This window comes from Nycticebus coucang, chromosome 5 (assembly GCF_027406575.1).
Source record: "Nycticebus coucang isolate mNycCou1 chromosome 5, mNycCou1.pri, whole genome shotgun sequence".
Classification (NCBI taxonomy): Eukaryota; Metazoa; Chordata; class Mammalia; order Primates; family Lorisidae; genus Nycticebus; species Nycticebus coucang.
In genome coordinates this window covers 42,528,306-42,538,193 of record NC_069784.1, presented here as the reverse complement: position 1 = coordinate 42,538,193, position 9,888 = coordinate 42,528,306, and the positions used below count along the sequence as shown (strand labels likewise).

Genomic DNA, 9,888 nt, shown 5'->3' with positions numbered 1-9,888 from the left:
AGCACACTATAATTTAAAATATTAGAAACATTGAGAATTATACTATTTTATTTCTCTGCAAAAAAGCTTATCAAAGAAGAGTTTGGACAGTGCTTACCTAGTTATTATTATGCAACTTATGGAGCAACCATCTTTTTATGTGACTTGGAGAATTGTCATACACCTTTCCAAGTTTGGGTCAGCTTTTAACATTTTATCTTTTATGCTTTCAATGTTGTAAAGTATCTTTGAGTGCCCCTTTAATGTTAAGATTTCACTTCTGGGACCTCTTCTTTTTTTCTTTCTTCTTTTTCATCACAATCATCTTCCTCATTTATGTTGGTAAGTTTGTCTTCACTAAGTTTCTCTGGTTGCATGTCTATAGTTTCTTGAAGGAAGCAGTGTCAACTTCTTATCGTCAGTTATTTCTTCTATAAGTTCATTTACATTCTTCTTGAATTTCACTTTCAGTATGACCACTTTTCATTTATTTGCTGACATTTTATCTTTGTTGGCCTATTTACTCTTTCAATTATCCATTCTTATGTCACATGAGCTTATCACAGAGAGACAAAGTGGCAGCACAACTACAAGCTTTGCTGTATGTGAAGTGAGTAAAAGAAGTGCAGTGATCAATCACCAGCAGACTTTGATAGAAGTTATGTGATTAGTGACCAAACATGATGCAGCCTATTATTTACATAGTGACTTCTGGACTAAAGATATACAATGAAGCCTTGTTATTAGGTACATATGAACTTAGTGTTATATGTTTCTGGTAAGTTAAAATTATCATTATTAAGTGTGTACCTTTATTTTTTGTCTTATTTTATATATTAAAGTTTGTTGATGGATATAAATACAGTTACATTGATTTTTGTAACAACAGATTTCTTGAGGTGTAGCTATCATACAATAAACTGCAGGTACTTACAGTATACAGTTTGGTAGGTTTTGATATTACATATGCACCCATGAAATCATCACCATAACCAAAATATCTTAAAATTCTCTTTGATTCTTTTCTCTTGCTGCTTTTCCTTTTTGGAAGTTTATATTTCTATGTCTTCAAATTCACTAATTTTTATTGTTTTATGTCATCTGCTGTCAGTCTCATCCTTTGTATTTCCGTCTCCTATGGTACAGTTTCATCTCTAGAAGTTCAGTTGGAATTTTTTTTCTATCTTTCACATCTCTACTTAACTTTTTGAACATGCGGAACACAATTATAATAGCTATTTTAATAACCTTGTCTGTTCATCCTAAATGTCTATGTGAGTTTTGTATCATTTTTGGTTTATTGATTTTTCTCCTTGGTATGAGTTATATTTTCCTGGTTTTTAGTATGCCTGGTAATTTTTGATTTGCTGCCATAAATCATGTACTTTACCTTCTTTGGTCTTGATTATTTTTGACTTCTTTCAAGTACTCTAGAGCTTTGTTCTGGATGCATTTAAATTACTTGGAAACTGATCCCTTCAGAGCTTTGCTATACGATTTGTTAGGTGGGAACAGAGTGGTGTTAAGTGTAGGGCTAATTATTCCCCACTATTAAGGCAGGACCTTTCTGTGTACTATATGCCAATATTAAGTGAATCTGGAGGCTGTCCACTCTGGCTAGGGGAATTGCTCCTATCTTAGCTGTGTGTGATTGCTGTGTCACCTCTGATCCTTTCAGGTGGCTCTTTTCCTGACTTTGGAATGTTTCCTCACATGCATTTGCTGATGTATACTCTTTTGAATGCTGGAGACAGACATGCAGATTTCTGGAGTTATTTCCCTGTGCAGCTCTCTGTGCTCTGGTATTTTGTCCTAATATATATGCTTTGACCCACCTGGACTCCCAGATGTAGCTCCTCACCTGAAGAGTCTTTTGGACTCTGCTTGGGTGCTAAAGTTCTGTCTCCCTATGCAATGAGCTGGCATCTCTCTCAATGCTATAAGCTTGGGCAGGTGTCAGCTTCATCTCATTTGTGTTCTGTCTCTCAGAGATCACCTGTCCTTTATTACCTGATGTGCAGTGACTTGGCAACTATTTAAAAATAGAATTTCTCATATTTTTGGTTATTTCAGGTAGGAGGGTAAATCTAGTCCCTGTTACTCCATCTTTGTCAGGAAGAGAAATTTACCAATCTAATGGTTGGTATGTACAAAGAATAACTTGTCACCACTTTACTTTCAATCTTTCAGTATTTATATTAGTTATATTTTATTGCTTCATTTAGTCCAATAGTCTTTATATTTCTCTTTTAACTGGATAATGTAGTTTATTTATACTTAATGTTATTCTAGATACATTTTTAGTTCAAATTTGCCACTTTTTTATGCTCCTACTTCCCCCATGATATTCTGTTTCTTTTCTTTTTTAAAAATTGGATTTGGAACTCAGCCGTGGGGCAGCCTATCCAGAACAGAGGAAGAGATAACATCAAGATGCCCAAGAGTGAGGAAACTTACTCCAAAATGATCTCAATGAAGCAAAGTGTGGAGCCCATAATTCTGAAACATCAGAGAAGAACCAAGAAGAGGAAGACTTCTGTTTAAATAACGACTCTCCTCATCTAATAGAAACAATTAACGAAGTTTCCAGGATGAGCATTGCTCATGAAATCATGGTAAGCCAAGATTTATACATGGAAGAGAATGTTTTATCTCCAAACAGTCTGGAAGACAGGTTCATGGAGACATTGTACAATGTTTTTTGGGATCATTTAAGAGAACAACTCTTGAGTAATCCTCCCGAATTCACTTGTGCTCTTGAACTTATGACAGAAGTTAAGGAGGTTTTGCTATCACTGCTATAACCACGCCACATCCGCCTAAAAAATGAGATTAAATAAGTTCTGGACATGAATCTCCTCAAGCAAGAAGCAGAACATGGAGCCCTAGACGTCTCTCGTCTCTCTAACTACATTCTTAGTTTGATGACCCTGCTATGTGCACCAGTTTGAGATGAAGCAGTAAAGAAACTACAGAGCATAACAGATCCAGTACAGTTACTGAGGGACATCGTCCATGTTCTGGGCCTAATGAAAATGGACATGGCAAACTATACCATCCAGAGCATTCGACCCTACCTGCAGGAATATTCCATCCAGTATAAAAGAGCTAAATTCCAGGAACTCCTTGACAAACAACCCAATCTCCTTGATTACACCAAGAAATGGCTAACCAAAGCAGCCACAGACCTCATTACATCATGTCGGAATTCTCCTAACATCCTCAGCTCCTCCAGCATGGCCTGTTCACCTCCAAACAAGGCAGCTAAGAATTCAGATCCTCCCAATCTCATAATGGTGCTATACCAGAGCTACTTGAATCTCCTCCTCTGATATCTTGAAAATGAAGAATTCCCTGAGACTCTGCTGATGGACAGAATCCGGGTCCAGGAAATGGGGTCCCATTTGCGCCACTTGACTATATTGGCCTCAGTCTTACTAGTGGCTAGAAGTTTCTCTGGTTCAATTTTATTCAACTCACCTGGATTTGTGGATAAACTGAAATGCATAACCAAGGCTGTGACTGAGGAATTTAACTCCAAGCCTGAAGAAGCTATGTTGAATGTGAGTGAACAGGTATCTCAGGAAATTCATTGTGGCCTCAAGGACTTGGGCTTTACTGCCCTAAGCAGTGAAAACACAGTATGTCTTATAGGACAACTCCAGAACATCACCAAGAAAGAAAACCGTGTTCATGGTATCATTGATCAGTGCCTCCTTTTGTTTCTCAAATGCTGTTTGGTTCATGGCATGCAGGAGTCTCTGTTACACTTCCCTGAAGGCCTTAATCACATCAAAGGAGAGTTGACAGAACTAGGCCGCAAGTTTGTCAAGCTGATGCATCATAATCAGCAGGTATTTGGCCCATACTATGCTGAGATCCTAAAAAATGTTGATACTCTAGCACAAGAAACAGAAGTGGAACTTATCTGATAGTGCTGGACTCCAGCCATGGCAACAGGGACCCAGGAGAGAGGGCTCAGCATGTTCCCAAGATGATATCACCTCTGGCCAGCAGAGAAGCCAGCCATCTTCCTCACTACTGCTGGGATACAGGGCTGCAGGTGTCAGCATGTAAACACCAGCTGACCTAAGCCCCTTCATTAATAAACTTCTGAGCTGCAAGAAAAAAATAAATAAATAAAAATTGGATTTGAAAAATCTTTGCACTATCACTTTCCAATAATTTGAATGTTACACATTCTATTTCTTTTTTTTTTTTTTTGCAGTTTGGCCAGGGCCATGTTCGAACCTGCCACCGGTATATGGGGCCGGTGCCCTACTCACTGAGCTACAGGCGCCGCCCACACACTCTATTTCTATTGTTTGAATGATTATAGTTAGAATTATAACATGTGTCCCTAATTTGTCAAAATACAATATTAGTAAGTTTTTCATTTTTGACAAATATATTTATTTTCTATACTGTCCAATATCTGAAATTGTCATGGTTCTAATATTTGCATTTAGATTGCGAATTCATGCTCATGGGAACTTAAGTTGTGAAAACTCTCTGAACTTAAGTTTAAGATGTATAATTCTGGAGAGAATTTGCATTTGCTCTACCCAGTTTGGGATTATGATAAATTTGAGACCTCTTTAAACTATTATTGGATATTTTCTTTTTTTCCCTTAATTTGTATTTAACTGTATACATTTATGGGGTACAATGTGTGTTAATTAGTTTGACATTATTGGATTTTTAAAGACTTTGCAGATGTCTGAGTTCTTTGTATGATCTGCCTGAGTTGGTGTTGCTTCCCTTTCTACAGTCCTAAGACTAAGACGAGCAAATTTCCTGCCTCCCTTTGTGGAGTTCTTTCCTTCAGTTCATCCTTTCACTGAGCTTTTGCAGGTCTCAGGTGCCTGCTGTGGTTTCAGATTCATTTTTCACCTTCTGTAGACCCCAGGCCTTTTTTTTTCCTTCCAGGAAAAGCTCATTGAAAAGGAAATTTCAGGTTGCCAGTGAAGGGCGGGCATCCTCAAGGCAACTGGCTGCTTAGCACTCACTTCTTCAAGTTGGTGTTTTGTGTCTTTTTTTGGCTTATGAGGATTTTCTTTATTGTTATGTTATCTCTGCTATGCTCTGTATGTTTAAAAACATATTCGAAAATATTTCACACAGTTATTTGTATCTCAGTGGTTCTTCAAAATTTCTGGTCTGAAATGATGTCAGGAGTGGAAATCAAAGGCTTCATTTTATTTTCTACTCAACTACTAACATCTTCCTGAATACTTTTCTATTAACACAGATTGGGAGATGCTGGGCCATGGCAAGCCGGATTTCAGTTAGATGTTAAGAGAGAACTTTCTGTTAGAGTATCTGGAAAATAGGATGTGCTGAGGAGAGGGTGAGTTCTCTAAAGGTTCTAGAGGGTCTTTGGGGTTTTTTTTTGGGGGGGTGGTAGGTTTAGAGAATAATTTATGCACCATGGACAAAAGAATGGAAAGATAAGAACATGGACATTTGTTAAACAATTTTTTGCTGTTGGTGGCTGTCCTGATGATGCATATGATGGTAGAAATTCACTAACATTTGCTGAGGATCTATTATATACATGCCACATATAAATTGGAAACTTGCATATGTTTTCTAATTTATTCCTTGGAACAATCTTATTGTGGTAGATATAGTTATCTCCAATTTATAGATGGTAAAAGCAAGATTATAAGAAAATAAATTTCCTGGCTGGGTGTGGTGGCTCATGCCTGTAATCCTAACACTGTGGGAGGCCAAGGCTGGGAGATCACTTGAGCTGGGGAGTTCAAGACCAGCCTGAGCAAGAGCCAGACCCTGTCTCTATTAAAACTAGAAAAACTAGTTAGGTGTTGGGACAGGTACTTGTAGGCATAGCTACTCGGGAGTCTGATACTGGAGGATTGCTGGGACCCAGGAATTTGAAGTTGCTATGAACTGGGGTGACCAGCCCACTGTAGCCTGGGGGTAACAAAGGGAGACTATCTCAAAAATCAATCAATAAAAAAATCAATAAAGAAAAAAATCAATAAAAAAAGGAAAAATAAATTTCCTAAGGTCATATATTGAGTGCTGAGCCAGAGATAAAATCTGCTTTCCTCTGCACCATCCTGCAGAGAGTCCCTGCGCAAGGGCCAGGACCCCAGACACATACAAAGCTGCTGTAACCAGCCCGGTATGGTTAGGTGGGTTCTTTCCTGCCCTTGCTTTAAGCTTCTCCCTATTCCTTTACACAACCCACCACCATTCAAATTTTCAATTGCTATTTGAGAGAGAGAATTATACACAACCCCAAATGAATTTTGGCTAAAAAAGGAGCGCTTCTAAGTATGTGCCCCTGGGGGATCGCATAATGGTATTACTTTGATTTTTACTGCAAATGCTTAGGGCTAAACACAGTAGTAAGTACACTATCTGGTTTAGCAATTTAGATATTCTCTCCAAGCTCATTAGGCCCTGTCACCTGCACACATATGGCTGTTTCTGTTACTGGTGTGGGAGTGATACTCCCACCCTCACAGCCTGCTCTTCCCAAGACAGATGTTGCTACAGCGGGATTTAGGGGGATGCCCCTCACACGAGGGCACAGATTTGGTGTAGTTAAGAGGCTCACTCTATTTTTTTCCCTTAAAGACATCAAGAGAGGTTACTCCATTTTTGATGTCTGACTGCTGACAGCTTTCTAGACCCCCCTCCCCCCACCCCATGCCCTTTTTCTCCCATGTGGGCAGGCTTATAAGAAAGCCAGAGTATTTCCTGATTTGGGACCAGTGGGAAGTTCAAACCCTGTAAGCCCAGGCCTGATCTCAGCCACTCTGTGATCACCATAAAACTCTTTTGTCCCTTCTTAGTCTCTCTTAGGTCACTGTTGATCCTACTTGGAAGTCCATCCTGCTCTTCCTAAAGAGCCTTTTATTTGAGCGATTAACCTTCTCACACATTCTTCACAGATGGATGTATGGTGCCATCAATCTTGACATTTGGAACCAAATTCTGGGTGGGGAGAGGTGGCCCATTGTGTTTCTGTGGGGTAATCACCATGCAGTCATGCATCTCTTAATGATGGGGATACATTCCAGGAAATGCACGGTTATGCAATTTCATCACTACATAAACACCATAGCATGTACTAGACGGTACAGCCTACTACACACCTAGGCGTATGGTATGGCCTATTGCTCCTAGGCCGCAAACCTGCACAGCATGTTACTGCACTGAATACCCTAGGCCACTGGAACACAATGGTAAGTATTTGCGTTTCTAAACAAGTACAGTATAAAAAGTTAAAATGGTACACTTGTATAGAGTACTTACCGTGAATGATGCTTGCAGGCCTGAGCGTTGTTCTGGGTGAGTCAGTGAGTGAGTGGGAGTACACTACCAGAGGCTTTACAAACACTGTAACCTTAGGCTATAGGACATTTAGAAAAAAAATAAATTGTGCTATGACATTATGATGGCTACAACATTACTAGGAGATAGGAATTTTTCAGCTCCATTATAAACCAATGGGACGACCATCTGGTCTTTCACTGATCAAATCATCATGATGCTACGTGTGACTGTTGGTGAGAAAGATTAAGCAAGAGATGACAGGGACCTGGGTTTCCGAGTTCTTGATTGTCTATATCAGCCACTGAAGTGTTCCTGAAGGCGATGTGTGCAGAGGGCAAGGTCAGGAGTTTTATCACTGGTGCCCCAGTTTTATCACTATGAGGCTGTGGCACCAAACCTCACGTGCTCTCCTGGCCTGCCACAATGACAGCTCCTTTTGTCTGAGCTGGAGGCAGCTGAGTACCAAGAATCAAGAGAGGTTGAGCCCCGAGCCTCAGTACCCTAAATTACATACTCAAATGTCATCTGCTTATGAAATTAGAGAAAGTAAATTTTAGAATAAAGAATTCTATTTCTTCTTTTCTAGTTTGGGTACTGTTTATTGAGCCTAACTGCATCTTCCTAGTATCTACAGTACACTGTGAATAAGTAATGAGTAAGGAGAGCAGGCATCCTTGCCTCGTTCTTGATCTTATTCCTGAGAAAAACATTCTATTTCTTCACCATTTATTATTATGCTATCTGTAAGTTTCCCATGGATGCCCTTTACCAGGCTGAGAAAATGTAACTTCTAAGTTTGTCAGGAATCTTTTCTTCTTGCTTTTCTTATCTTTCTTTTCATGTCTTTTCCTTCATTTCTTTTGTGTTTTATCAAGAATGGGTGTTTTGAAATTTGGCAAATAAAATTTCGGTAACTATTGAGAAGATAATATAATTTTTCTCCTCTTTTCTTCTTTATTTTTGAAACAAATTCCTGCTCAGTTGCCAGGCTGGAGTGCAGTGGCATCATCATAGCTCATTATGATCTCCAACTCCTGGCTCCAACAATCTTTCTGCCTCACCCTCTCGAGTAGTTCGGACCACATGCATGTACCACCATGCCTGTATCATTTTTTAAAATTTATTTTTATAGAGACAGGATCTTACTATATTGCCCAGGCTGGTCTCAAATTCCTAGCCTCAGGTGATCCTCCTGCTTTAGCCTCCTAAAGTGCTGGGATGACAGACATGAGCCACTGTGCCTGGCCTGATATTTCTTTTAGACTGTTAATATGGTAACTACACTATTTTATTTTTAAATTTTTTTCCCATGTCAGAATGTGCTGATGTAACTATGTTTGAAGGAGGCACATCTTACGCATGAGAGTGAAAACCCAACCATCAGATTTGATTTTTTGTTAAACCGATCTTCCATTCTAAAGATAAATACCCTTTGGTTGTGATGTATTAGCCTTTTTATATATTGTTGAATTCCATTTGCTTAAATTTTATTAAAAACTTTTGTGTCTATATTCATGGTGGAAATTAGTTTATAGGTTAGTTTCCTTGGAATAACCATCTGGTGTGAGGATCAGGGTAATGCTGAAACGGTAAAATAAGTTCAGAGCAATCCCTCAAATTTTATTTTGTAGAAGAGTTTATGTAAACTACACACACACATACATATATCTTAATTTTTGACATATTCTTCAGTAAAGCTGTTTAGACCTAGGGTTTTCTTCATGAGAAGGATTTTACCAAAAACTCAAATTTCTTTCATAAATACAGAGCTATTCAAGCTATTTCTTCTTAAATGAATTTTGAAAGTTTGTATCTTTAAAAGAGTTTTTCCGTTTTATCTGTTATATTTATTGGCTTAAAGTTTTTATAGTATCTGCTAATCTCCTTTTAATGTTGGTAAGATCTCATTCACGATGTTATTAGTAATTTGTTCTCTTTCTCTCCTGGTCAGCTTATCTAGAAGATTATCACTTTTATTGATATTTTTAAAGAAATGGGTCTCATTTCATTGGTTTTCTCCATTATTTTTCCATGTTCTGTTTCATTGATTTTTGCCCTTATCTTTATTATTACTTCCTTTTTGCTCTGGGTTTGCTTTTATTTTCTTCTCTATTAAGACGGAAGCTTAGTCATTGATTTTAAACCTTTCTGTTTTTCTAATATAAATTTTCAATGCTCCTGTAAGCCCTGTTTTAGCTTCAAAAATAAAAGAGAGAAATTTTGATATGTTGTGTTTTCATGTCTTTCAGTCAAAATATTTTCTTATTTCAATTATTTTTTTGCAATTTCTATCTTGCAATTTCTTTTTTGGCCCATGGATTGTTTACAAGGGAATTGCTTAGTTTCCAAATATTTGGGTCTTTTTAATATATTTTCTGTTATTTATATCTGCTTTAATTCTATTGCAGTCAGAGAACATTCTCTGAACAATTTTAATTCTTTTGTATTTATTGATACTTGTTTTATGTCCTAGAACATGGTCTACCTTGGTAATATTTAGTGTATGTACTTGAAAAATATGTTTTCTGCTGTTGGGTAGAGTATTTTACAAATGCCAGGTCAAGTTGGTTGATGGTGTTCTTGCCTTCTGTACCTTTA

At 38.0% G+C, this 9,888-nt stretch overlaps 2 pseudogenes; one reads left to right on the top strand and one right to left on the bottom strand.

The window, feature by feature from the left end:
* Nucleotides 1-2,570: 2,570 nt before the first annotated feature.
* LOC128585459 (T-complex protein 11 X-linked protein 2-like) lies at nucleotides 2,571-3,911 on the top strand (annotated as a pseudogene).
* Nucleotides 3,912-8,600: 4,689 nt separating this feature from the next.
* LOC128587092 (uncharacterized) lies at nucleotides 8,601-8,697 on the bottom strand (annotated as a pseudogene).
* Between the last annotated feature and the right edge of the window lie 1,191 nt (nucleotides 8,698-9,888).